This window comes from Lissotriton vulgaris, chromosome 3_1 (assembly GCF_964263255.1).
Source record: "Lissotriton vulgaris chromosome 3_1, aLisVul1.2, whole genome shotgun sequence".
Lineage (NCBI taxonomy): Eukaryota > Metazoa > Chordata > Amphibia > Caudata > Salamandridae > Lissotriton > Lissotriton vulgaris.
Window position 1 is genome coordinate 293,854,791 of NC_141689.1, and position 25,477 is coordinate 293,880,267.

The window sequence follows — 25,477 nt, forward strand, 5'->3', positions numbered from 1 at the left end:
GTTCCACTAAGAACGGGGCCAGTTTGTTGGACAGTAGAGAGAGAAATGCAGGCTGGTCCACATTTGGGGCGTACAAACAACCCAGATTAAGGTCCCTCCCATCCAGCTTTCCTCGTAACATTATGTATCCCCCCTCCGGGTCAATTACTTGATGCGTGCACTGGAAAGGTACCCCCGCCCGTATCCATATGGCCACCCCCCTAGCATAAGCAGAGTAGCCAGTGTGATAGACCTGCCCCCTCCAACGTCGCTGCAGCGCCTTCCCTTCCTGAGCTAGCAGATGGGTTTCCTGAAGGAATGCGATGAGAATGCCCCGCCTGACCAGATAGGAGTGGATCTTGTGCCGCCTATGCATCGAGTGCATCCCCCTTACGTTCCATGTGAGACAGTTGTAGCCTTAGTCGGATCCCATGGTAGAGCCCACCGTGTCCTATCTACCCTCTCAGTGACCCCCCAGCACCCCCAGGTCCCCCCCCCCCCACCCCCCCCCCCCAACTTGTGTAATCAAACTACCCCAACTCCCACACCCCAGGACAGACAACCAACATGGAAACCCCATCCAAACTCTAATATCAAAAGCGTGTCACTGCAGAATAGGGCTGGAGCGGCCGCGACGCCGACCCCAGACAGGCCCGAAGCCCCCCGCCCCTGCCCCACCTCCCCCAACAACACTCAGGAGAGGTCTCCCGACTCTCCCCTCCCCCAAAGTCCCAGTGATAGGTCCCGGGGGGGTATCCGCACCCCACTGCATAGCGTCCGGAAGCGGCCCCCAGCCATACCCCAGTACCTTACATATTCGGCCAGTGTTCCTCGATCCAGATCAGCCAAGGATACCATCCGCTGTTTGGGGAGTCACCACTGGCAGGTCCGTCTCTGAGAGCTCGTGCCCACTACTGGAGCCAGGGCTGGGGGCACTGGCCTTAGACTGCTCCGATGCGCTGCTGGAGGGGCTGGCGTCTCCCTGGCTGATGGCCGCCACTGCCTGCACCGCCTTGGCTCGTTCCTGTTGCCATCCCGATGGGGAGCCAGATCGTCGTGTCGGCGTCATTTCCGCGGAGCGTCTCCTGGGTGGGGTCCGCGGCTGGGGATCCGTACCCGGTTCCCCCCTGGCAGTCAACCAGCTCCAAGCCTCCTGTGGCGTTAGGAAAAAGTGGGTGCTCTCCCCCGCAACCACCCGCAGCCGCGCTGGGAACAGCATAGCGTAGGGCATCTGCAGTGACCTCAGTTTCCGCTTGACCGCCAGGAAGGAGGCCCGTTGTTTTTGCACGTCTCTGGTGAAGTCCGGGAAGACCATGACCCTGCTGTTGTTGATTCTCAGGTCCGGGAGGTCTCTCACCCTCCGCAGGATATGGTCCCTGTCTCTAAAGTGTAGGAGACGCAGTACAATCGGTCGCGGCGGCCCCCCTGGCTTGGGGGGGCGCGCAGGGACTCTGTGCGCCCGTTCAATGGCAAAGAACGAGGAAAGTCCTTCTGGGGACACCTCGGTCCGCAGCCAGCCCTCCAGGTAGGAGACCGCATCCTGCCCCTCCACTTTTTCAGGGACCCCCACGAGGCGGAGGTTATTGCGCCGAGAGCGCCCTTCGCTGTCCTCAGCTCTGAGCTCCAGCACTCGTACCTTCTGCGCCATCTCTGCCAGTGATGTCTTTAGCTCAGCTATGTCCCCAGGCAGACTTTTCAGGGTAACCTCCGAGGTCGCCACCCGCTCCTTTAGCTTCCTGTGGTCGTCCTTCAGCAGGGTCAGGTCCGTTCCGATGGCATCCATGCGCTTTTCGAGAGCTTCCCGCGATGCTACGATCGCCTGCATGATGTCCCCCAGGGAAGGATCCCGCGGGCGAGTCGAGCCCCCCGCTCCAAGCCCCGGCGGGTCGTCTTCCACGAGGTGTCCCGGGTCATCCAGCTTCAGGGCTTCAAAGCCCTTCTTTCTGCCACCCCGTACCATGTTGGTGGGCAGCTAGCTCTGTGTGCCCCTTCGGTGGCCGCCGGCGCTCCCACTCTCCACACCAGTTCCGCCACGGGCACCCCGCTCCCGCGTACCTCCGGACCCGCGTCACGCGGGGTCAAGGCTAAGAAGCAGTCTAGGGGTCAGGTCCCGTACCACCAGGTTCGTGGGGCACCAGAGCTCCGAGTCCGGTCGCCCGGCGGGGTCGTCTTCGTCTGGGGGGCTCAGGCTGATTTCGCGCCTGCAATCACCAGTCTCAATGCAGCGCTCAGTGCCCGGGCGTCTCCGGCCAGGTGGTCGCCCCTTCCCGCCTCTGGGTCAGTTGCCTCGTGGGAGCGGGCAGCCGATGCCTCCTCTCCTTCTCTCCTCGTCTGCGCTGTCCGAGCGCCACTGGCTTGCTGGGGGTATGGGCTCCGTGGCAAATCCCCCCCGGGGGATGAACACAGCACCCCAAAAGGCCCCAGGGGCTCCTAAAACGGCCGCCAAAGCAGTTACAGGCACTCTGGCGGCACCATCTTAAGGTCAGGCAAGCCGGCCGTCTCTCGCCCTCCGGATCTGCGTGCTGTGGCGCCAGTCCGTGCTCCTCACCTCCAACGTATGCCAGGGGGTCCCCGCCGACAAGCTGCCCGCTGCCTCAGCCTCCCAGGGCTCCCCGTCTCCACCAGGGCTCCGCCGCCAGGCGTCTCAGGTCAGGACGGCGGCCGCCATTTTGGGCGCTCGCTGCCCCCGGTGCCTCGTTCTCCGGCAAAAGTTCAGTGGGGTCTCATACAGGGGCCCCCAGACCGCCGGGTTCCCCCTACTCGCTCCCGGTACTCTCCTGGGTACTTCTGTGGGTTCGGGGTCCGAGCCGGGACCCAGGATATGTGGTGGTGCGAGGCGGGCGCGGAGGAGCTCTGGAGTCCCGCTTCCACCTACATCGGCGCCTTAGCCACGCCACAATTGACATCACTGATGACATCATCCACAGGAGCACCCACTCAACCACTCACATACTCATTCACAGACTCATACAACCACTCACACACCTACTCATTTGCCCACACAGCCACTCACAGACCCATACAAGCAGGCATACATCTACTCACTCACCCATAGAGCTACTCACATACCCACTCACTCAGCCATACAGACATGCATACAGCCATTCATTCTTCAATAGAGCTACTCACACATACAGCTACTAAGTCACCCATACAGTCACTCACATACCCACTCACTCAACCATACAACCTCTCACATACCTGTACAACCACAGACATACCCATTCACACACACACACCACTCACAATTCTACTCACTCACCATACAGCCGCTCATACAGACACTCACTCTCCAATACAACCACTCACACATCCTCTCACTTACCCATACACTCACTGAAACAGCCACTTCCTCACTACACACCCACTTACACATCCAGTCACTCACCCATACACCCACTCACACAGCCACTCAGACACCCATACAGCCACTTACACAGCCACTCAACCATCCACACAGCCACTCACTCACGCATAGAGCCACTCATTCCAATACAGTTCCTGACACATCCACTCATTCACCCATACAGCCACTCACACACCCACTCAGACACCTATACAACCACTCACACATCCACTCACACATGGATACAGACATTCTCAGACACCTATACAACCACTCACACACCCACTCACACATGGATACGGACATTCACACTGCCACTCACTGTCACACCATTTTAATTCATTAGTAGTACACAAAGTATACTAATTAAACTTATGTGGTACCTTAGTATATTTGTCTAATGCTCATAAACGTTTAGAAAACACCCACAATCACTGGTGATGTCATGTGTGATGTCATTGTAGATGTCATCAATGATGTCATGAGTGATGTCACTTACCATGTCATGAGTGATGTAATATGTGAGGTCATAAGCATTGCATTGCGGGGTCAAAAGCTATAGTTAGCTCAGCTAACTATAATTGCTGAATTCCATTGGTTTCGTACAAGTGAAATACAAGACTACCAATTAAATCCCTGTAACCTTGGTTTTTTCAGTGAATTTCAATGTTTTTTTAAATTATATTTCCTAACTATAACGTCCCTGTAATCTTTTGTTATTTCAGTGAATATATATATATATATATATATATATATATATATATTCAGGCTCACAGCGCGTAGTCATCACGGCTACACAAATGCACTCTCCCAGACAGAAAACAGATCACTCCCAATCCTTCTTGTGCATTTCAAAGTTTCTTTAATCCATCATGTGCAGCATCGTGAATATAAACAACGAAAATAACCCCAACGCGTTTCGGCGAACCTTCGCCTTGGTCACGGGTAATCACATTGTCAGTATTCCAAACATTAAATAAAGTTAACACGTGATCTGTGCTCAAAATAAACAAAGGACTTGAAACCTCCTTATCGCGGCCATCTTAGAGTGGAGTACTTTTCTCATATGCTTAACGGGTCCACCACTTTATTATAAATCAAATATGCGATGACAGTCCTGTCAACAACCTCAGGCATGGAATTTAGCACATACATTAGAGATTATCTTAGCATCACCCCAATTAACTCAGATATCAGTGTGATACAGTGCATCCTGGTTTCAAGTTCAAGGCATCCCGCCCGCTGACATTCAAAATTAATGATTGCCACAGCCAGTAAGCGCCGCAGTCACAAGGCTTAACTCTGGTCAGATAAGACACATAATGGTGATATAATATATCGCAGGATAGTTATACCCTTGTTGAGTCAATTTAAATTTAACACGTGCGCTATCCCAAGTGAGATTACCAAATTTATGCAGCAGCATAAATATCACCAACCAGATTAATTTAAACATTTACGGAGTCAGTTGCCAAATGTACAATCCCAAGTGAGAGATTCTATCTTTTCGTCAGCATATATATCACCAGTCAACACCCAAGTGAGGTTTCTTTCTGTGCTTCAGTGTGCTTCCATTACCTAAGAATAAAAATAAAAAACAATGGACCAGTCAGAAATCCGTATAGATACTAACTACTAGGCCCTAACTGGGTTTGAAAGTCCTTAAACAATAAGTGAAAATAAGTGAGAGACGTGAAACCAAATATGAATTGGTTAAAAATTAGCAAGAAAGCACATATTCAACTGCAGGCTATTTCATATATACAACTTAAAAATTACTGATGTGTTAAAGTACTGTCACAGTCCTAAACAAGCAAACAAATATTTCACAATTAGATATTACTCAAATACAGTTCTTATTCCCCCAAATGCCATTTCATTTCCTCCTCAGAATTCAGCCCATTTGGCATCGGGGTGTCTAATTCGAGAATATATCTTCTCTCCATTTGTCTCAGTTTCCGAATTTTGTCACCACCTCTTTTCATCACAGGAAGCTTGTCAATCACAAATAATTTTAGCAAGTTCCTGTTGCTCTTGTGTTGCTCTTCAAAGTGGCGAGCAATTGGAGAGGTTTGATCCTTATTATCAATTGATCTCATATGTTCCAGGACACGTTTTTTAGCTGGGAACATGGTGCTCCCCACGTATTTCCTGGAGCAAGGACAAATCAGTGCATAAACACAATACTCTGATAGACAAGTGAGATGTTTGTTAATAGTTCTTTCTACGGCATCTATAGGGAAGAAGACTTTCTTGACGTTATTGCTGTATCTACATGCCTTACACTTCATGCAGGTGTAAAATCCTTGGACATCTGTACCTTTACTTGTACTGGTACTAACATCATTCCTACTCAGTTTGTCTTTCAAGGAATGAGCCTTCCTGTAAGTCATGTTAGGATGTTCACCCAGAACATCAGTTAAAGTGGGTTCAGTTTTAAGGACATTCCAATGACGTTTGAGACTCCTTTGTACTTCCCAAGATCTAACATGGTAAGTAGATATGAACCTTATCACATCATTGTTATCTTCGGGTCTCGAATCGTCCTTGGAAGTCAGTAAGGAAGAGTGACTGATTGCACTAGCTTTGTTCAGTGCTGCATCTATGACCGAGGAATGGTATCCTCTTTCAGAGAAGCGTTCCTTCATGCATTTACTTTCAGTCAGAAAATCCTGGTCTGTGCTGCAGTTTCTCCGAGCCCGGAGGAACTCACCGAAAGGAATGCTTTTTATTAAGGCTTTGGGGTGTCCACTGTCCGCCTGTAAGAGGGTATTACCCGCTCTTTCTTTGTGGAAAAGGTTGGTTGAAAGTTTTCCATCACCTACCTTAACACGCAAGTCCAGGAACACCATCGTCTCAGTACTCATTTGACCCTCTAGCCTGATGTTCACATCATTCTTGTTCAAATCATCCATGAAACCCACTGCCTCCTGTTGTGAGCCATCCCAGATGATGAACAAGTCATCAATGTACCGCAGCCATAGCTTCACATGGCCACGATACATCTGGTGGGTCCTCTCTACTTGCTGCTCCGAAAGAAACCTCACTTGGGTGTTGACTGGTGATATCTATGCTGACGAAAAGATAGAATCTCTCACTTGGGATTGTACATTTGGCAACTGACTCCGTAAATGTTTAAATTAATCTGGTTGGTGATATTTATGCTGCTGCATAAATTTGGTAATCTCACTTGGGATAGCGCACGTGTTAAATTTAAATTGACTCAACAAGGGTATAACTATCCTGCGATATATTATATCACCATTATGTGTCCTATCTGACCAGAGTTAAGCCTTGTGACTGCGGCGCTTACTGGCTGTGGCAATCATTAATTTTGAATGTCAGCGGGCGGGATGCCTTGAACTTGAAACCAGGATGCACTGTATCACACTGATATCTGAGTTAATTAGGGTGATGCTAAGATAATCTCTAATGTATGTGCTAAATTCCATGCCTGAGGTTGTTGACAGGACTGTCATCGCATATTTGATTTAAGATGAAGTGGTGGACCCGTTAAGCATATGGGAAAAGTACTCCACTCTAAGATGGCCGCGATAAGGAGGTTTCAAGTCCTTTGTTTATTTTGAGCACAGATCACGTGTTAACTTTATTTAATGTTTGGAATACTGACAATGTGATTACCCGTGACCAAGGCGAAGGTTCGCCGAAACGCGTTGGGGTTATTTTCGTTGTTTATATTCACGATGCTGCACATGATGGATTAAAGAAACTTTGAAATGCACAAGAAGGATTGGGAGTGATCTGTTTTATGTCTGGGAGAGTGCATTTGCGTAGCCGTGCTGACTACGTGCTGTGAGCCTGAATCTGTTTACAGGGTAACCTTTGCCCCTGGATTGCACCGCTGTTTGGGTGTCCCGGCAACCGCGAAGGAAGTGGAACTGCATATATATATATATATATATATATATATATATATATATATATATATATATATATATATATATATATATATATATATATATATATATATAAATATATCCGCGCTCTCTCCTCCTGCTGGTATACGGGAGCACTCTCAGACGGGTGCGTGATGCGGTTGCAGGACCCGCAAAATATGTCGCTCAAGGTTTCCACCTCTACTTCAATAGAAACCACGCACTCCGGGGGTAATTCTCCAAATCGTTTTTATTTGGTTCGCAACAGACGCGTTTCGGCACTCCGCCTTCCTCAATGTTACAAATATTGTGAGGTGGCACCATGTTTTATCACTCGCATCCACGTGGTTTTTCAGTGAAAACAAACAAGGGACTCAAATCAAAACACCATATTGGATGAGTATTCATATTGAGGTTACATTGTATCCACTTAATCTGTATGAAACACATTGACTATTTTTCATAAATTCGTTAGAGTTCGGATTGTTGTATCCGGTTCACAATTTAATTAATTATAATAATTGTGATTTTCGCTTAATGTGCAATGATATCGTGAAGCTGTATATTGGCTCTACTTTATCCTGACACATAGGTCGAGTATTACTATCAAAAGTAAGGCGTTGCCAGAGTCAGTATATCCGACATCTCATTATTGTGATTTGTTTTTACGGTACCTGCCTTCCTGGTATTCCATATCGGTACCGAAACTGGCAGCGCCACTTTGGTAGTTTCAACCTGAAATTCCATCTCTACTCGATGGAATTTGCTTCATTCTATATTGCACACTTGAAAAACAAAGTTATACAGCCGTATATCGGCATAACCAGATTACTGTGACAATGTACACCTCTCTTGTCTTATTACGGCGTGGATCGGCCAACTTCCCTTGTCAAATTTGTTTTCACAAAGTACATTTGTCCTAATTACTTTACTCTTTGCACGTTTGTTTACACTTAAGGTGGAGTTCTGGACTTTTTGGTTCCGTCCAGAGGTGTCAGGGTACAACACCCAAAGACCCCGGAGTTCCACCTGCCTTGGTGCACAAATGAACAGAAACACGGGCTTCTCGATGGTGGCGTCAAAGACCAAAGGTTTATTACTGCAGGGACACAGAAGTCACAGAATCTACACACGGGCAGAGACTAGGAGCCTGTTCGATTTGTACAAAGTGGGTTGATCCTTATATACTGTTTTTTATGCTAGGGGCGAATTCTTTACATGTAATACATTCCCAAAACCTTTGTGTCTAAAACAATAAATATTTGGCGTTACACAGGAACCGTCGATAATATCTGAGGCCAAACATTGCGAAAAGAGGGGTTCCCACTAGTTCGTCACAATTCCCTGTCAATATTGCTTTCAGGACCCGGACCGCCTCATCGTAAAGTTCGTTACCTCCCCCTAATAAAGATTCAGAAAGAAAGAAACAGAGCCAGGTGTGGAAGATAGAAAAGCGGGATAAGGGATGTTTGTGGGTTGTAAATGGGCAAGGCTACCGACTTCGGCCGCCTAATCATGATCAGGTACAATGGACACGAAGACCAGTTTGGCAGGACTGGCCTCGGGCAAAGGAGGCAGCCTTTGTCGAGTCATGCAGCTACAGCGTGATCTGGTTTAAGGTGCACGTGTCATGTAAGAGGTGAATCTCCGGCTAAGACTACGTGTCCTTAATCAAAGTGGAGTGAATGAAGTGATCAGAGGCTATTGCATATGTGAGGGCAAGGAAACACAAAATGGCGGCCATGATCTAAGATGGATGCCATGGGTATATCAGAAATATGTCAATGGAAGGAGTGCTCTTGCTCGTAGCGTAGCGAAAACACTAGGATATACTAAATGGATCATTTGCGGTTCACTGATACCAATATCATGTATTTCCGACAAACTTGAAAACACGGGTTCAAGTCGTCACGGAACCGTCACGGAACCTCAGACCCTCCTTTTGCCCTTACATAGGCAATTACTCAGTCTATGTCAGAATCTAGTTCTATGCTCATCAGGTCAGTGACATGTTGTTGTATCATCATCCTTTCTCGGGTCTTTTCTCCAAACGCAGGTGGTTTTCTGAGACAAGTCGCAGCACAAAGACTACACAGAGCAGGACCACACTGGATAATCAGACAACATGAGAATAGGAATACTAGGATGACACCAATGACCATTAGAACCTTCCATCCCCACGCTGAGATCAGAGTCCAAAACCACTCCATGAAGGACCAGTTTCCCTTGTCTACATGTATGGAGTCTGAAATCTTGTGCAATTTAGAGATCGCCTCATAGACTGTTGGAGCATTATTAGGAATAAAGACACAGCAGCTCGATTGGATCATTCTGCATACCCCACCTCGATCTGCAAGTATAACGTCTAGAACCATACGGTTCTGCAACGTCATGAGCCTATCCGCCTGAAGCTCAGCTGTCAGATTGCTAAGGGCACCAGCAGTTTCAGTAATAGTAGATTCAACTACCCGTGTTAGCTGACGTATGTTTCTACTATTGGCCATAGGTCCCCAGAACGGAAGGAAGCCTTTGAAGAAGTCTCCAGCTTCCTGACCAGCGGTATCTTCCTTGCTGAAGACACCTCTTGCTACTCTGGTTCGGTGGTAATCAGGTGAAGCAGTGTATGTCGGAGGTAACAGTCGAGCAATATAACATGATCCTGAGAAGTCGGCAGGCAACCATGTATAAGCTCTATCTCGACAAATGAAGTAGGTACCCCTAGCAGTAAGAAAGGCAGGGGAAGAGTTAGCCGGAAACACATAAGTCTCTACGCACTCACTCCTCCCTAGCTGAGCTCTCGGATTTCTCCCATTACCTTGCAAACAGACCTGACCTCGGTGAGGTACGACCCAGATTGGAGTTGAGCTTTTACGCTTGCTTTCTCCTAAACTAAGGCGATACTCTGAAGTATTCCAACTTAAATATACTCGCAATTCGTCTCTAGGGTATGATGGAGTATTATTGACGTCCTTGACCATGTCAATAATTCCCTGGACTAAAGCTTTGTTAGCAGAGTTATATTTAGTGGAACGCGGTGGACGTGGAGGATAGGTTTCAAGGGCATAAGCAAAGATGGTTTGGAAGGCCTGAAATGATCCATTATAGCTGTAAGGCAAAACCAGATAGGGAATACCTTTATCCATAGTGTGAGGTATCAAGCCACACACCCAGCAGTCTGTAGTGTTAACTACCAGTTGGTGTTGGTGCAAGAGCTGTACAAAAGTGTTGTTGATGAACTCTGAACGTCTGGCTTGCTCATGTTCCGGAAACGAGTGAAATGAGTGTATAGAAGAAACAGTAGAAATAGCAGGATCAAGGGGAGGTACTGTAGAAACTGGCACAAAAATCAAATTTATGCTAAAGACGATTCCACCCACCAATGTTGCTAAAACAATCAAGAATGTAACGGCACATTGCATCAAGAAACATTTGCTGTGAAGAATTCTATTAAGTCTGTTTCTGCGAACGTAAATCACATTTTCTCGTTGCAGCGCAGGAAGCTCCATCTTCTACAATCCGCTCGCGACCACTGATGATGTGTACGTAGATGAAAATGCCTCTATCAGCCCTGGGAGTTCCCAGAACCAACAGAAAGATCGACCTTGTGTCAGACCCCTGCAAATTCAAACTAGGCACACAGCCACGACCCTACGGCTACCCAGACGGCAAGGCAATTTTAAAAACAATAAACAATAGCAAACTTCCTGGCTGAAGGCAAAAGTTCAATATATCAAAATCACAATATGCAGTTGCCTGCTTTATTTGTCCTTTTTATGGCTTCTAAGGTTGTATTTCTGCTTCGCTGGTACTGTCTGATCGGAAAACAGTGTATCACTAGCAGCTGTTGCAGAGTTTAAGTTTGCGGATAACAAAGTTTCTTCTGATGCTGGAGACAAATGTTCAGTGTTCAAAGGAGTCTTTTCAGGAGGAGAGTCAAGTTTCAAAGTGTCAGTAATCAAATCGGCATCGCTGAAAGGGATAAACTTCGGAGTGATTTCAGATTCGGAGGCACCAATTCCCTTCTTCACCCAGTCGTCGTAAGGCAGCGGCAAAGGAACACGCTTTACGTGAGAAGCGTGAATCCAGTGCTTACGGCCAGCGACACGTACAGCTGTCCTCGTTGCAAGCAGGACCTGGAAGGGGCCGATGTAGCGAGGCTGAAGATTCTTTGTCCTCGCAAAATTTCTGACCACCACGTGGTCGCCGGGTTTCAGCTGATGCCCTGGACTCTCCGGAGGTTTTGGCAAAGCATCGAAGACCTGTTGATGAATAAGACTCAATTTAGCAGTCAAGTCGTAAAGGTAGTCTATCAACATAGGATATTCAATGGAGCAAAACTGTTTAGGCCTCGGCACACCCCAGATATTTGCCGGACGGCCAAACACAATCTCGTATGGAGAAAGCCCTATTCTAGAATGCACTGTTGCTCTCGTTGATAACAAGGCCAAAGGAAGTGCGTCTGGCCAAGCTAAACCTGTGGATGCTTGTATTTTGGCTATCTTAAGCTTCAGAGTGCCATTGTAACCCTCGACTAAACCAGCAGATTGGGGATGGTTTGCACTATGGAATTTTTGTTTCAATCCTAGGCCGGCACACACACTCTGCATAATTTTCCCTATAAACTCACTTCCGTTATCTGACCATACAATCCGTGGCATTCCATACCTAGGGAAAAATTCCTTGAGAAGAATTTTGGCAGTAGATAGAGCAGTGTTGTCCTTTAGTGGGTATGCTTCTATCCACCTGGAAAAAGCACAAACTACCACCAGGACGTATTTTAAATTGTTGCAACGTTCCATGTGAATGAAGTCTAACTGAATCACTTCAAAGGGGCAGGATGGAGGAGCGAAATGTCCAGCTGGAGTTGGAGTTCCCTTGCCAGGATTATGCATCAAGCACACCATACAATTTTTCACCACTCTCTCTGCACACTTACTGATTCCCTCATTTTTCCAGACCGGAGCCAACATCTTACATATCCCCTTAGAACTTATATGCGCTACTCCATGCGCCATCGTCACTACTGCAAGCACATACGCATCAGGCAACATCCAACGCTGTTGTTCTGTCAAATCAATCCAACATCCATTCGAGTCCAACTTGCCCGTACTTTCTCTCCATACACGTTTCTCTTCCTCAGTCGCTTCTTTCTGAATCTCTTTCACACTTTCCATAGTGTCCTCACACATTCCAGACTCAGCAATCCATCTTGCAGACGTAGCAACATACATTCTACTCATCGTGTCTCTAGCTGTTTGTTTAGCAGTTTCATCAGCAAAGGCATTCCCACGACCAACATCATCCGTGATTGCTTTATGAGCACTGCACTTCACAATCGCAACTTCAGTCGGCAAGGTTAGAGATTCCAACAAGTCGTTAACTAGCTGACCATGTTGGATCTTAGTCCCATGGGACGTAATGAAACCCCTTTCTCTCCACAACCGGCCAAAACTATGGGCCACGCCAAATGCGTACTGACTATCTGTAAATACATTCACTCTCTTTCCCTTAGCTAAAACACACGCTCTCGTTAGAGCTATTAATTCTGCAGCTTGGGCAGAATTCTGACTCACTCTTGCAGTCTCCACAATCGTCTTCAAAGTCGTTACTGCGTAGGCAGCAGTCACATCACCATTCTCCAATTTAAAACATGACCCGTCCACATATAGCGTACCATCTGGGTCGGACAGGGGAGTATCTTTCAAGTCGATACGTCCTTTTGTCTCTTCCTCCGTTTTGAAATAGCAGTCATGTGGCTCAGAATCACTCGACTCTTGATCAGTCGGCAACAATGTTGCTGGATTCAATACATTGCATCTTTTGATCTGAATATGACTCGCTAATAATGTCAGCTCATAACCAGATAATCTCGCACTAGTAAGGTGTTGTGTCTTCGTTCGGTTCATGAGTGTACCCACTGCATGAGGAACCATGACCACTAGCATATTATTCATCACCAAACCAGCAGATTGTCGAATGGAAGCTGCAGCTGCCGCTGTAGCCCTCAAACAACTAGGTAACGCTCTAGCTACCGGATCTAATGTTGATGAAAAATACGCACAAGGGCGTTGTTTATCACCAAACTTCTGTGTCAGAACACTCAACGCGCAACCTTCTCTTTCGTGAACGTAGAGCGTGAATGGTTTACTGTAATCGGGTGTACCCAATACAGGAGCTGAACACAATGCTTTTCGTAATTCAGTAAAACTCTCTTGACATTCATCAGACCATGGCACCGGACTCGGAACATTTTTCCCAGTCAAAGCTACCAATGGTTTCGCAAAAAGAGAAAAATTTGGAATCCACTGCCTACAGTAAGAGGTAATACCTAGGAAGGCACGTACTTCTCTCTGTGTGCGTGGAACACTCATCTGCGTAATGGCTTTTATTCTTTCTGGGGTCAACTTCCTTCCCTCCTTTGACAAGAGATGACCTAGATAGGTCACTTCTTGGCAGCAGTATTGCATTTTCGAAGGAGACACCTTATGATTCAAATTAGACAAATGATGCAATAGGGAAATTGTAGCTGCTTTGCAAGTTTCCTTGTCATCGGCAGCCACTAAAAGATCGTCTACGTACTGTACTAGGGCAGAACCTGGAGGAAGGACAAAAGAATCTAATTGACTTTTTAAAGCTTGACTGTAAATAGATGGACTTTCACAATAGCCTTGTGGTGCGCGTTTAAATCTGAAACTGCGACCTCCTAAACAGAAGCCAAAAATATCCCTACTTTCTTCGGCTATCGGAATGCTGAAAAAGGCATTCTTCAAGTCGATGACTGAGAACCAAGTAGCTGTAGCAGGAATCAATGTTAACAAGGCAGTAATGTCTGGCACTACAGGAAACTGCGGGATTACAATCTTATTAACTTCTCTAAGGTCTATGACAAACCTATAAACTGGAGGTTTTGTAGGGTCGGTTCGCTTCAGAATCGGTAAGACAGGACTGTTACAGACATTTCCTCTAGTTTCCTCAACCACACCCTTCTTAATCAAGTCTTGCACAATCAATAAAAGTGCACGCTCACCTTCACTCGAGATTTTATACTGGGGAATTCTTGGAAATTTTACATTCGTTTTCAAAGTTACTACATACGGTGGAATTTCTAGGAGACCTACATCGTTGGGACCAGTCGCCCAAAGAGAATCAGGGAGTGAACGTAGCTCCGGCGGGAGTGCGTCCATTGACAAGTACATCGGTGAGGTGATATTTTTACCCAGTGTAAGCTGTACTCCTTCCGGAGAACAGTACAATGTCGCATATAGTCGTTTTAACAAATCTAAACCAAGCAGATTTTCATTACAACCTGTCGTCAAAATCAGGGGTGCTTTTAATTGGCACGGTCCAACAGAAATAGACAAAGGACCAGATATCGGGTTGTACACAGGGGCGCCTGAAAAACCTACGGAAACATTTGTTGAGCCAGACAAAGGTGCGCCAGGGAGTTTCGCATGAATGATAGAACTTTTCGCGGCACCAGTATCCAACAGAAACGGTTCGACTACACCTGATGTTGCTACTGCGACATAAGGCCCACTCTGATCCACTGGAACTGATACTACTCCCTCTCTCTGTCCATGGCTGTCCTAGTACCCATTTTGTTGAAAACCCTCATCTACTTCACAATAGTCTTCAACAAGATATTGCTGAGATCTATTTTGCTGAGCAGATTGTCCATTTCGCTGATCAAAGTGATTGGAGGGACGATCATTCGTTTGTGGAGGCATAGCACCTCGCCCTCGACCTCTAGAATTCTGCACAAAACCACCACGACCTCTCTGAGCTGCTGCTGCATTATTTTGCGCTAAGATCGGACATTCATTTTTATAGTGACCCTCTTTCTTGCAGTACGCGCATTGATTCCACTGATATTGAGGCCTTGATGTACTATAATCTGTCCTTTGGTATGAGTTTTGCTGCGTATTAGTCTGATTCGTGCGAGGCGGATACGCCTGCTGCAAAAGAACTTTGGTTTTTAAATCTTTCGTTTTCTTTTCTGATTTTTCCTTCTCCTCTTTATCTCTATTTTCGTAGTACTGCGCAGTCGCAAGTATTTGCGCTGTCGTAGATACAGCCCACGCACTTTCTGAGTCTTTTAATTTATTGCATAATTCAGGTAACAAATTATGCACAAATTTATCTACAAACAGTCTCTGTCCTCCTTCTGTACTCATGTCCTGACCACTATGATCCACAAAAGTCTCTTCGAACCTCGTGAAGAAGTCCGAGACACTTTCGTCTTTCTTCTGCCTACATGCTGACAACTTGTCCCAATTAACACGCAATGCTGGCATCAGAGTCTTCATTAGATCAATTATTCTACCTGGCAGATTAGCAATCAGAGGTTCAGGTTTCGCACCACCTATTTGTTGACCATCTGCTGCAGTGATAGCTGCCCAATCACCACCTAAAGCAGCCTGATGATCCTCTCTACGAATTTTAGCCCACACTGGTTGCGGAACTACATTACCAAACAACATATCAATGTCAGCTAAGTTCATTATACAAGCCTCAACTGTCTGTGTTAATTCCTTGTAATATCCGGCTGGATTCTTACGCGGATCTGGCAAGGCCTGTTTCACTGCTAACACTTCTGCTCGCTTCCATGGAATGTGTATCCACACTCGTTGGAACTGTGCTGGAGCAGCTACAACACCATTCGGTGCGTCAGCTTGCACAGCTTCGCGCCAAATTGGAGGAACCTCCCTCATAGGATATTGGCGACTTAGCTTCATTTTACCTTTCTCTAAATCTCTCGGTGAACGAAGAGATGGATCATTCCTAAAACTTAAAATGAGTTCCATCGCTTCCTTTATATTCTCACCCACTATCATTCCAGCAGCAAACTCCTTCTGAACCCTAATTAAATCTTCTAAATCTGATTCGACATCGTCTTCTTCTATTTCCTCACGTAACAACGAGCACATCTCATCAAAGACGTATCGTTGCGTTGGTTCTCCCCACTGCATAAATGTGTCTAACACATCTCTCGTACTATATCTTCTACTTTTCGAAATCCATCTGAGAGCCGTGGAATCTAAAACTCCCCGTTCCTCAGTACTTGGAAGCTGACTCCGTCTCTGTACAGAGTCAGTAGTGGGAGTCTTAATCAAAGTTTTATATATAGGAGACAGCATATTAGTAACAGAATCAGTGATTCTTCGACGAACAGAAAGTGGAGTTAGTACACTCGCATAAATGAAAAATAACAACCTAGGACATTTAGCGATATAGATCACATGTAGATTAGACACGATATAAAAGTAAACTACAGCTGGCTAAAAAAACAGGCTTTTATTAAACAATTAGCACAATTAAAAATCATTCATATAGCATCAAATAACAATTATAAAATCACATTGAGTACCTAACAATTATATCTAATATATTCATAATCTAAAAAAATTAAAGAGTAAGTGGCATGAAAATTCGGTCTCTACGCGCGTTTCGGCGGCCAGCGCCTTCTTCTTGGAGCAGCCACACAATATCTACAAAGTCAAAATACATAGAATATAAATTATATCATTTCTGAATCAAATTAAAAAGCATGTTTCTAAACATTTCGTATTACATAAAAGATTAGGTTATTTTTTAAAAAAAATTTTTTTTTTTTATAATTTTAGCAGCTGTAGAAGGAGAAAGTGCAACCTAATAGTGCACATAAGTCTTGTCATTTCCTTAGAACGATAAGCCATTGGTGGGCAATTTACAAGATGGAGAGGGGAGGGGGGATGGGCAGACGTAAACATTGATTTCTTTATCATAATTAATATTCGGCACACTTTCATTTAATGCGTAAAAAAAGGGTTTTTTTTATAAAAATTGGTATTACAGAGAAAGAGGGTGGAGTAACACGTGTCACATATTGCATAATAGATACTTAGAAATTCATTCAATTAATTGGAGGTATTCTTATGTCCCAGACTACATGGATAAGTTTCTCTATATTTGGAGGCTTCGGTACTTACTAAGTATTTGTTTTGTTAATGCATTGATGTTAAGATAAGTTGTTTTCCCCGTTCCTTCATTCAAACTTATTTGGTGAAGAAGTGATAAAAACTAAAGGAAAAAAGGAAAGTTCTATATTTGTCTATTTCTTAGTAATATACTGTATACAGTAGTTTAAATCAGCATTTAAGTTACCTGATTCCTTCGAAGAGTATTTAGTAAATCCCGCCAACCGGAACCCTTATTATGATGTTACCAGATGAAAGTTGTTCTTGGTTAATTCTGGATTTCTGATTAATGTCATGAATTGAAAGAATAAACATAATAGATGCTTAGACAAATTATTTATTAGTAGTTCTTTCTGTCTTTCAGAGGCTATCATCTCATGATTTCAGAAAATTGCTCAGAATATGCTGATTTAGAACTTCTTACCTCCTAGATTTTATCTAATTGGCCTTAGATTTGGTCCAACAGACTTCAGAGTGATGGTTAGGCTATTTTTCTCAGGGAACTGGTGACCTAAGGGGGTTATATAAATGTTAGAGTGACCTGCTTTAACATATGCTGTATCTATAGTGCTCATTGTATTCTTTTTTATATAGCGTCCTCTGTCTTACCTGAAGAAAAGAAGGATGCTTGTCTCAGGTTTCTGTTCAAGGAAGGTGTTAGGTCTTAGGTAAAGATTTAAAAGATCTCCCTGCCTGTGGGTTTGAATAAAAAAAGGAATATAAGAGGAGGTAGGGGTCACTGGATGATAGATCTCAACCTCATTTTTAGTAGTCTTAAATAGTCTCTTTTTGGGGGCCCCTAATGAGAATTTTACCTGTATATGGTCAGCAGGGCTCCCTATGTCCGGTGGCGGGAAGCGGCGTCTTGGTGAGCGATAGCGCGGGAAAAAGGATGATTGCAAGTCGGTTTCCTGGCGCTCTTATTTATATTGTCTCTAAGTGCTTTAGATTGTTAACACCTGCGCTCACGTAGCTTGAACGTGAGGGTGCGGAGTTGCGGAATTGCGAGATTTAAATCGGACAGCCGCGGAGTTTAGAAAGCCATTCCCTGATTGGATATGGGTTTCGTATCCTCGCGTGTCATTGGCTCGCGTCGATTCCTTGCTTGTGGTTGGTCGGCAGGCAATGTTTACATACATGCCTGTGTTTATAATATATATTATTTGACAGGCGAGCCCCAAGACGGGGCATTCCGCATGTATCTCCTTTATGTTTTACTTACGACTGAATAGATATGCAGAGTTTCACCTATTTACATTTAATTCAATGTTACAGAATTTCAATCAAACAAGCACGGAGGTTTAAAAAGCCGATCTTTTGTTCGGTAGCGGAGCGGGTAGCGGGGTTTCCTCTCCTCGTGTTTGATTAGCTCACATCAATTACCTAATTGTGATTGGTTGGCAGTGTTTGTATTCATGTGAGTTTTGCCACGTATACTGTTCATCAAAAATGCTTCAAGACGGAGCATTCCGAATTCTTTCTTTTCATACTCTCTGTAGGACTTGATGGTTACACAGAGTTTCGTATTTTCGTAATTTCACTAGAATACCGTGTGTGTTTACACCCATATCAGTGTTATAAGGTGCGCTGTTTGTTCTAAAAAGTAAGGAAAGAATATCTATATGGAAAACCCGCATGAGTGCGAATTTTTCTATTGATTTTATTATTTCGTGGCGTTAGAACGCGGCGATTTTTTGTTTTAAGTGTGTAAATAAGGAAGTTTATGTCTATATGTCTATACTTTCTATTTTTTAGGGGCTTATATATAGATATCATCTGAGGTTATGAGCTTTAAGGTTGGAGTACTTCATCCTAATGTGTGTAATCTAATGTATAGATTTCTGGCTTGATTAGGTATATATATGTCTATGTATTGGATTCTAGACAATCAAGTGCCTACCATCTCGTGGTTGTGTGGACATTAAAGTGTATCATTTCTGTATTGAAGTATTTTCTTTTTAGAGAATCGCGTGTTCCCACGGTATTTCGTTGTTCAGGCCTTGTTTAAATGTGTTAAAAACAAAGATCCAAAAGACCTCACGTTTTTTGCGGATAGATGTGCCTCCTTTAGAGTCTGGCACGTGGATCTTCTCAAGAATTCTCCATTTAAAATCATTAGCACTGTGTTCTTTATCTAGGAAATGTTTGACCATTGGGCATATGGTTTTTTTGGTTCGTATCGCCGAACGATGCTCATTCAGGCGTGTTTGTATTGCTCTCGAGGTCTCACCAATGTATCCTTGGAGACATGGACATTGTATAAAGTAGACTACATTGTTTGTTCTGCAGTTCCACATTTCCTTCGCCTTTGTTCTGTGGCCATTGTGTTCAAATTCTTCGCCTAACAGAATGCTGCTACATGAGTTACATGATGAGCATGGGAAAGTCCCTTTTAGTGGGTGGTTGGTTACAATTGAACGTTGATTTGGTGCATCTTTTTGGGAACTATTCTCAAAGCGCGAGTGGACGATGAATTCCTTAAGATTTTTGTTTCTTTTGTGTGCAAAAATTGGTTTCATCAGTTTCTGCTCATTGGTACTGTTACTATTTAATATATGCCAGTTTGAATTTATGACATATCTAATTTTTTCATTTATGGTCGAGTGCCTTGTTACACATACCAATTGGTCGTTGGGTTTAGTGGCTTTTACTCTGAGTAAGCAGTCCCTATCATAGTATCGGGCACGTTTATACGATTCTCTTATTAGTCGATGTGGGTATCCTCTCTCAAGGAATTTTGTTCTCATCAGTGCAGCTTGTTTGTCAAAGTCTTTTATGTTCGTACAGTTCCGTCTAACCCGCAGGAACTGTGAAAAGGGGATACTATTTTTCTGTGTCCGGGGGTGGTAGCTTTGGTAGTGGAGTAGAGTGTTTCTTGCGGTAGGTTTTATGTGAAGGTCCACTTCCAGGGTTCCCTCATTATCCAAGATTTCTATATCCAGAAATTCGACTCTTTTATTGCTAACATGAGAGGTGAAATTTAAATTAGGGTTAGCTCCATTTATCCATTGTAGGAATTCGTGGAGATTCTCTCTCCCATCGGTCCAGATAAAAAAGATGTCATCGATATATCTGGACCAATGGGAGATGGATTCGTAGAAGGGAGCAACTTCGTTGTGAATGAATTCCTTTTCAAAAGCTGCCATAAAGATATTGGCTACTGATGGGGCTACCGAGGCCCCCATACTTACACCCTTGATTTGGCGGTATAAGTGATTGCCAAATTCGAAAACATTCTCCGTTAATACAATTTCTAGACATTTGAGAAGGAATTCTTTAGGGCATGGTATTTGGTGAAGATCAATGAACCAACTTGTAGTTGTTAATGCATCTGTCAAGGGGATATTACTGTAGAGAGACTCTACGTCCATTGTCACCAATAATTCATTATTTGAATTGAAAGGTATTCCTTCAATTTTTTGGATTATATGTCCCGTGTCTCGAATGTAGGATTCGATCTTGGGGACAAAAGGGCGTAGATAGTTGTCCACGTATTTGGAAAGTGGTTCGGTTGGTGTTCCTATTGTGGAAACTATGGGTCTATAAGGGGGGTTGGTAGCATCTTTATGGATCTTGGGCAGACCGTAGATGCAAGCAGTTTTTCCTTGATGGTGGTTCAGATAGTCATATTCTTTCGCAGTTATTAAGGCGTTTTCCTGAGCAGTTTTAGTTAGGGCCAGAATTCTCTTAGATAGTTTAATTGTGGAATGGAACTTGAGAGGAACATAGAAAGTCGGGTCGTTCAACATTTTTAACATATTGGCTTCATATTCTCCGGTGTCTACAATTACAATACCTCCTCCTTTATCGCATCCTTTAATGGTAAGGTCCTTGTTTTTTGAGAGGGATATTAAGGCTTGATGTTCCTCTTTCCCTAGATTGTAGATAGGTTTAGGGATGAATCTAAGCGCTTGGTCTAATTTTTTTAAAACCACTAATTCGAAGGTACTTACTTCTGGCCCTAATTGCTCAAGACCAGGACAGAAGGTGGATGGGAGGCAGAGAGGTTTTATAGGGGTGGTTTCTTCATCTGATATAGTATTCGAGGCAAAGAATTTTTTCAGACGGATTTTGCGGAAGAAGGAGATGATGTCGCAGTACAGTTCAAATAAATTGACCGTAGAGTGGGGGACATAGGATAACCCTTTAGACAGTAGATTTGTACTGTGTTCATCTAGGTCTAATTTGGCTAGGTTAAAGATGGGAATTATATGCCCTGCTTCCAATACTGTCTGCTTCTGGTTTCTCTCACAAATTGTGGCTCTTCTTGTTGATGGTGGTGTTGTGGTTGGTAGTTGCCTCTCGGCTGGCCCTGGAAGTGAACTCTGGGGCGTCCCCGACGTCCCCCGCGGTTCCCTAAAAAAGGCTGCCTGCGATTACCTCTATTAGCTGTTTGATTATACATTAAATCAGAATCATAATAACCTTCATTACTTTCATTTTCAGAATCGGAGGTTTCTGAAAAAGTATTTACCCGTTGGTTCTGTTGTTGGTGTTCATTATTTTCAGTTGTATAATGATTCTGTTGGTAGAAATCGGTTCTTAGGTAAGGGTATGTGTTTTCAATTGTTGCATATCTTTTATCTTTTAATAATTTGTCATTTTTCCTTTTTTCTAGGTAACTGGTAAATGACTCTATCTCTCTATTGCATTCCTCTATTTTCCTTTTGGCTTCTTCTATGTCACCTAATTGTTTGAGCTTAGTTTCTAATTCTTCTATCTCGGATCTTACTTCTATTGCTAACTCTTTTGCTGTCTCAACGATGAGCATCATAAGATCCCTAGAGCATCTACTCGCGATTCTGCTCCATTTATCTAAAAAGGCTTTATAGTGTACGAATAGGCCTGGGATGTTTCTCACTCTCAAACCCATGGGGATTATGCCCAGCCTGAGATAGGCTAGCATAAATTCCCCATGTGCCTCAATTCTTTTAAGTTTCTTTTTTAGGTCAAGTAATTTTTTTGTATCATCATTGTGTGGATAGGAATTAGAGGTTGAATTTCCAAAAGTAGAGGATATACCTACGAGTGTTTCGAATTCTTCGTCCGTAAATCCGAAAGTTTGTTTAAGTGCCATAATGATATCGGATTGGAATCTGATAAATAATCAATGTGAATGGCAATAATTGAATAAGGAAATGACAAGAGGGGTAAGATATATTCAGATATTATTAAGAAAACGCCCTGCACAGACAAGCTGTGGGAAAATCAATGTATATGTATCAAGGACCCCCTGAATTACCGAATCTTACAATTCCTAGGCCAGGGAAATATGCATAAATGAAAAATAACAACCTAGGACATTTAGCGATATAGATCACATGTAGATTAGACACGATATAAAAGTAAACTACAGCTGGCTAAAAAAACAGGCTTTTATTAAACAATTAGCACAATTAAAAATCATTCATATAGCATCAAATAACAATTATAAAATCACATTGAGTACCTAACAATTATATCTAATATATTCATAATCTAAAAAAATTAAAGAGTAAGTGGCATGAAAATTCGGTCTCTACGCGCGTTTCGGCGGCCAGCGCCTTCTTCTTGGAGCAGCCACACAATATCTACAAAGTCAAAATACATAGAATATAAATTATATCATTTCTGAATCAAATTAAAAAGCATGTTTCTAAACATTTCGTATTACATAAAAGATTAGGTTATTTTTTTTAAAAAAATTTTTTTTTTATAATTTTAGCAGCTGTAGAAGGAGAAAGTGCAACCTAATAGTGCACATAAGTCTTGTCATTTCCTTAGAACGATAAGCCATTGGTGGGCAATTTACAAGATGGAGAGGGGAGGGGGGATGGGCAGACGTAAACATTGATTTCTTTATCATAATTAATATTCGGCACACTTTCATTTAATGCGTAAAAAAAGGGTTTTTTTTATAAAAATTGGTATTACAGAGAAAGAGGGTGGAGTAACACGTGTCACATATTGCATAATAGATACTTAGAAATTCATTCAATTAATTGGAGGTATTCTTATGTCCCAGACTACATGGATAAGTTTCTCTATATTTGGAGGCTTCGGTACTTACTAAGTATTTGTTTTGTTAATGCATTGATGTTAAGATAAGTTGTTTTCCCCGTTCCTTCATTCAAACTTATTTGGTGAAGAAGTGATAAAAACTAAAGGAAAAAAGGAAAGTTCTATATTTGTCTATTTCTTAGTAATATACTGTATACAGTAGTTTAAATCAGCATTTAAGTTACCTGATTCCTTCGAAGAGTATTTAGTAAATCCCGCCAACCGGAACCCTTATTATGATGTTACCAGATGAAAGTTGTTCTTGGTTAATTCTGGATTTCTGATTAATGTCATGAATTGAAAGAATAAACATAATAGATGCTTAGACAAATTATTTATTAGTAGTTCTTTCTGTCTTTCAGAGGCTATCATCTCATGATTTCAGAAAATTGCTCAGAATATGCTGATTTAGAACTTCTTACCTCCTAGATTTTATCTAATTGGCCTTAGATTTGGTCCAACAGACTTCAGAGTGATGGTTAGGCTATTTTTCTCAGGGAACTGGTGACCTAAGGGGGTTATATAAATGTTAGAGTGACCTGCTTTAACATATGCTGTATCTATAGTGCTCATTGTATTCTTTTTTATATAGCGTCCTCTGTCTTACCTGAAGAAAAGAAGGATGCTTGTCTCAGGTTTCTGTTCAAGGAAGGTGTTAGGTCTTAGGTAAAGATTTAAAAGATCTCCCTGCCTGTGGGTTTGAATAAAAAAAGGAATATAAGAGGAGGTAGGGGTCACTGGATGATAGATCTCAACCTCATTTTTAGTAGTCTTAAATAGTCTCTTTTTGGGGGCCCCTAATGAGAATTTTACCTGTATATGGTCAGCAGGGCTCCCTATGTCCGGTGGCGGGAAGCGGCGTCTTGGTGAGCGATAGCGCGGGAAAAAGGATGATTGCAAGTCGGTTTCCTGGCGCTCTTATTTATATTGTCTCTAAGTGCTTTAGATTGTTAACACCTGCGCTCACGTAGCTTGAACGTGAGGGTGCGGAGTTGCGGAATTGCGAGATTTAAATCGGACAGCCGCGGAGTTTAGAAAGCCATTCCCTGATTGGATATGGGTTTCGTATCCTCGCGTGTCATTGGCTCGCGTCGATTCCTTGCTTGTGGTTGGTCGGCAGGCAATGTTTACATACATGCCTGTGTTTATAATATATATTATTTGACAGGCGAGCCCCAAGACGGGGCATTCCGCATGTATCTCCTTTATGTTTTACTTACGACTGAATAGATATGCAGAGTTTCACCTATTTACATTTAATTCAATGTTACAGAATTTCAATCAAACAAGCACGGAGGTTTAAAAAGCCGATCTTTTGTTCGGTAGCGGAGCGGGTAGCGGGGTTTCCTCTCCTCGTGTTTGATTAGCTCACATCAATTACCTAATTGTGATTGGTTGGCAGTGTTTGTATTCATGTGAGTTTTGCCACGTATACTGTTCATCAAAAATGCTTCAAGACGGAGCATTCCGAATTCTTTCTTTTCATACTCTCTGTAGGACTTGATGGTTACACAGAGTTTCGTATTTTCGTAATTTCACTAGAATACCGTGTGTGTTTACACCCATATCAGTGTTATAAGGTGCGCTGTTTGTTCTAAAAAGTAAGGAAAGAATATCTATATGGAAAACCCGCATGAGTGCGAATTTTTCTATTGATTTTATTATTTCGTGGCGTTAGAACGCGGCGATTTTTTGTTTTAAGTGTGTAAATAAGGAAGTTTATGTCTATATGTCTATACTTTCTATTTTTTAGGGGCTTATATATAGATATCATCTGAGGTTATGAGCTTTAAGGTTGGAGTACTTCATCCTAATGTGTGTAATCTAATGTATAGATTTCTGGCTTGATTAGGTATATATATGTCTATGTATTGGATTCTAGACAATCAAGTGCCTACCATCTCGTGGTTGTGTGGACATTAAAGTGTATCATTTCTGTATTGAAGTATTTTCTTTTTAGAGAATCGCGTGTTCCCACGGTATTTCGTTGTTCAGGCCTTGTTTAAATGTGTTAAAAACAAAGATCCAAAAGACCTCACGTTTTTTGCGGATAGATGTGCCTCCTTTAGAGTCTGGCACGTGGATCTTCTCAAGAATTCTCCATTTAAAATCATTAGCACTGTGTTCTTTATCTAGGAAATGTTTGACCATTGGGCATATGGTTTTTTTGGTTCGTATCGCCGAACGATGCTCATTCAGGCGTGTTTGTATTGCTCTCGAGGTCTCACCAATGTATCCTTGGAGACATGGACATTGTATAA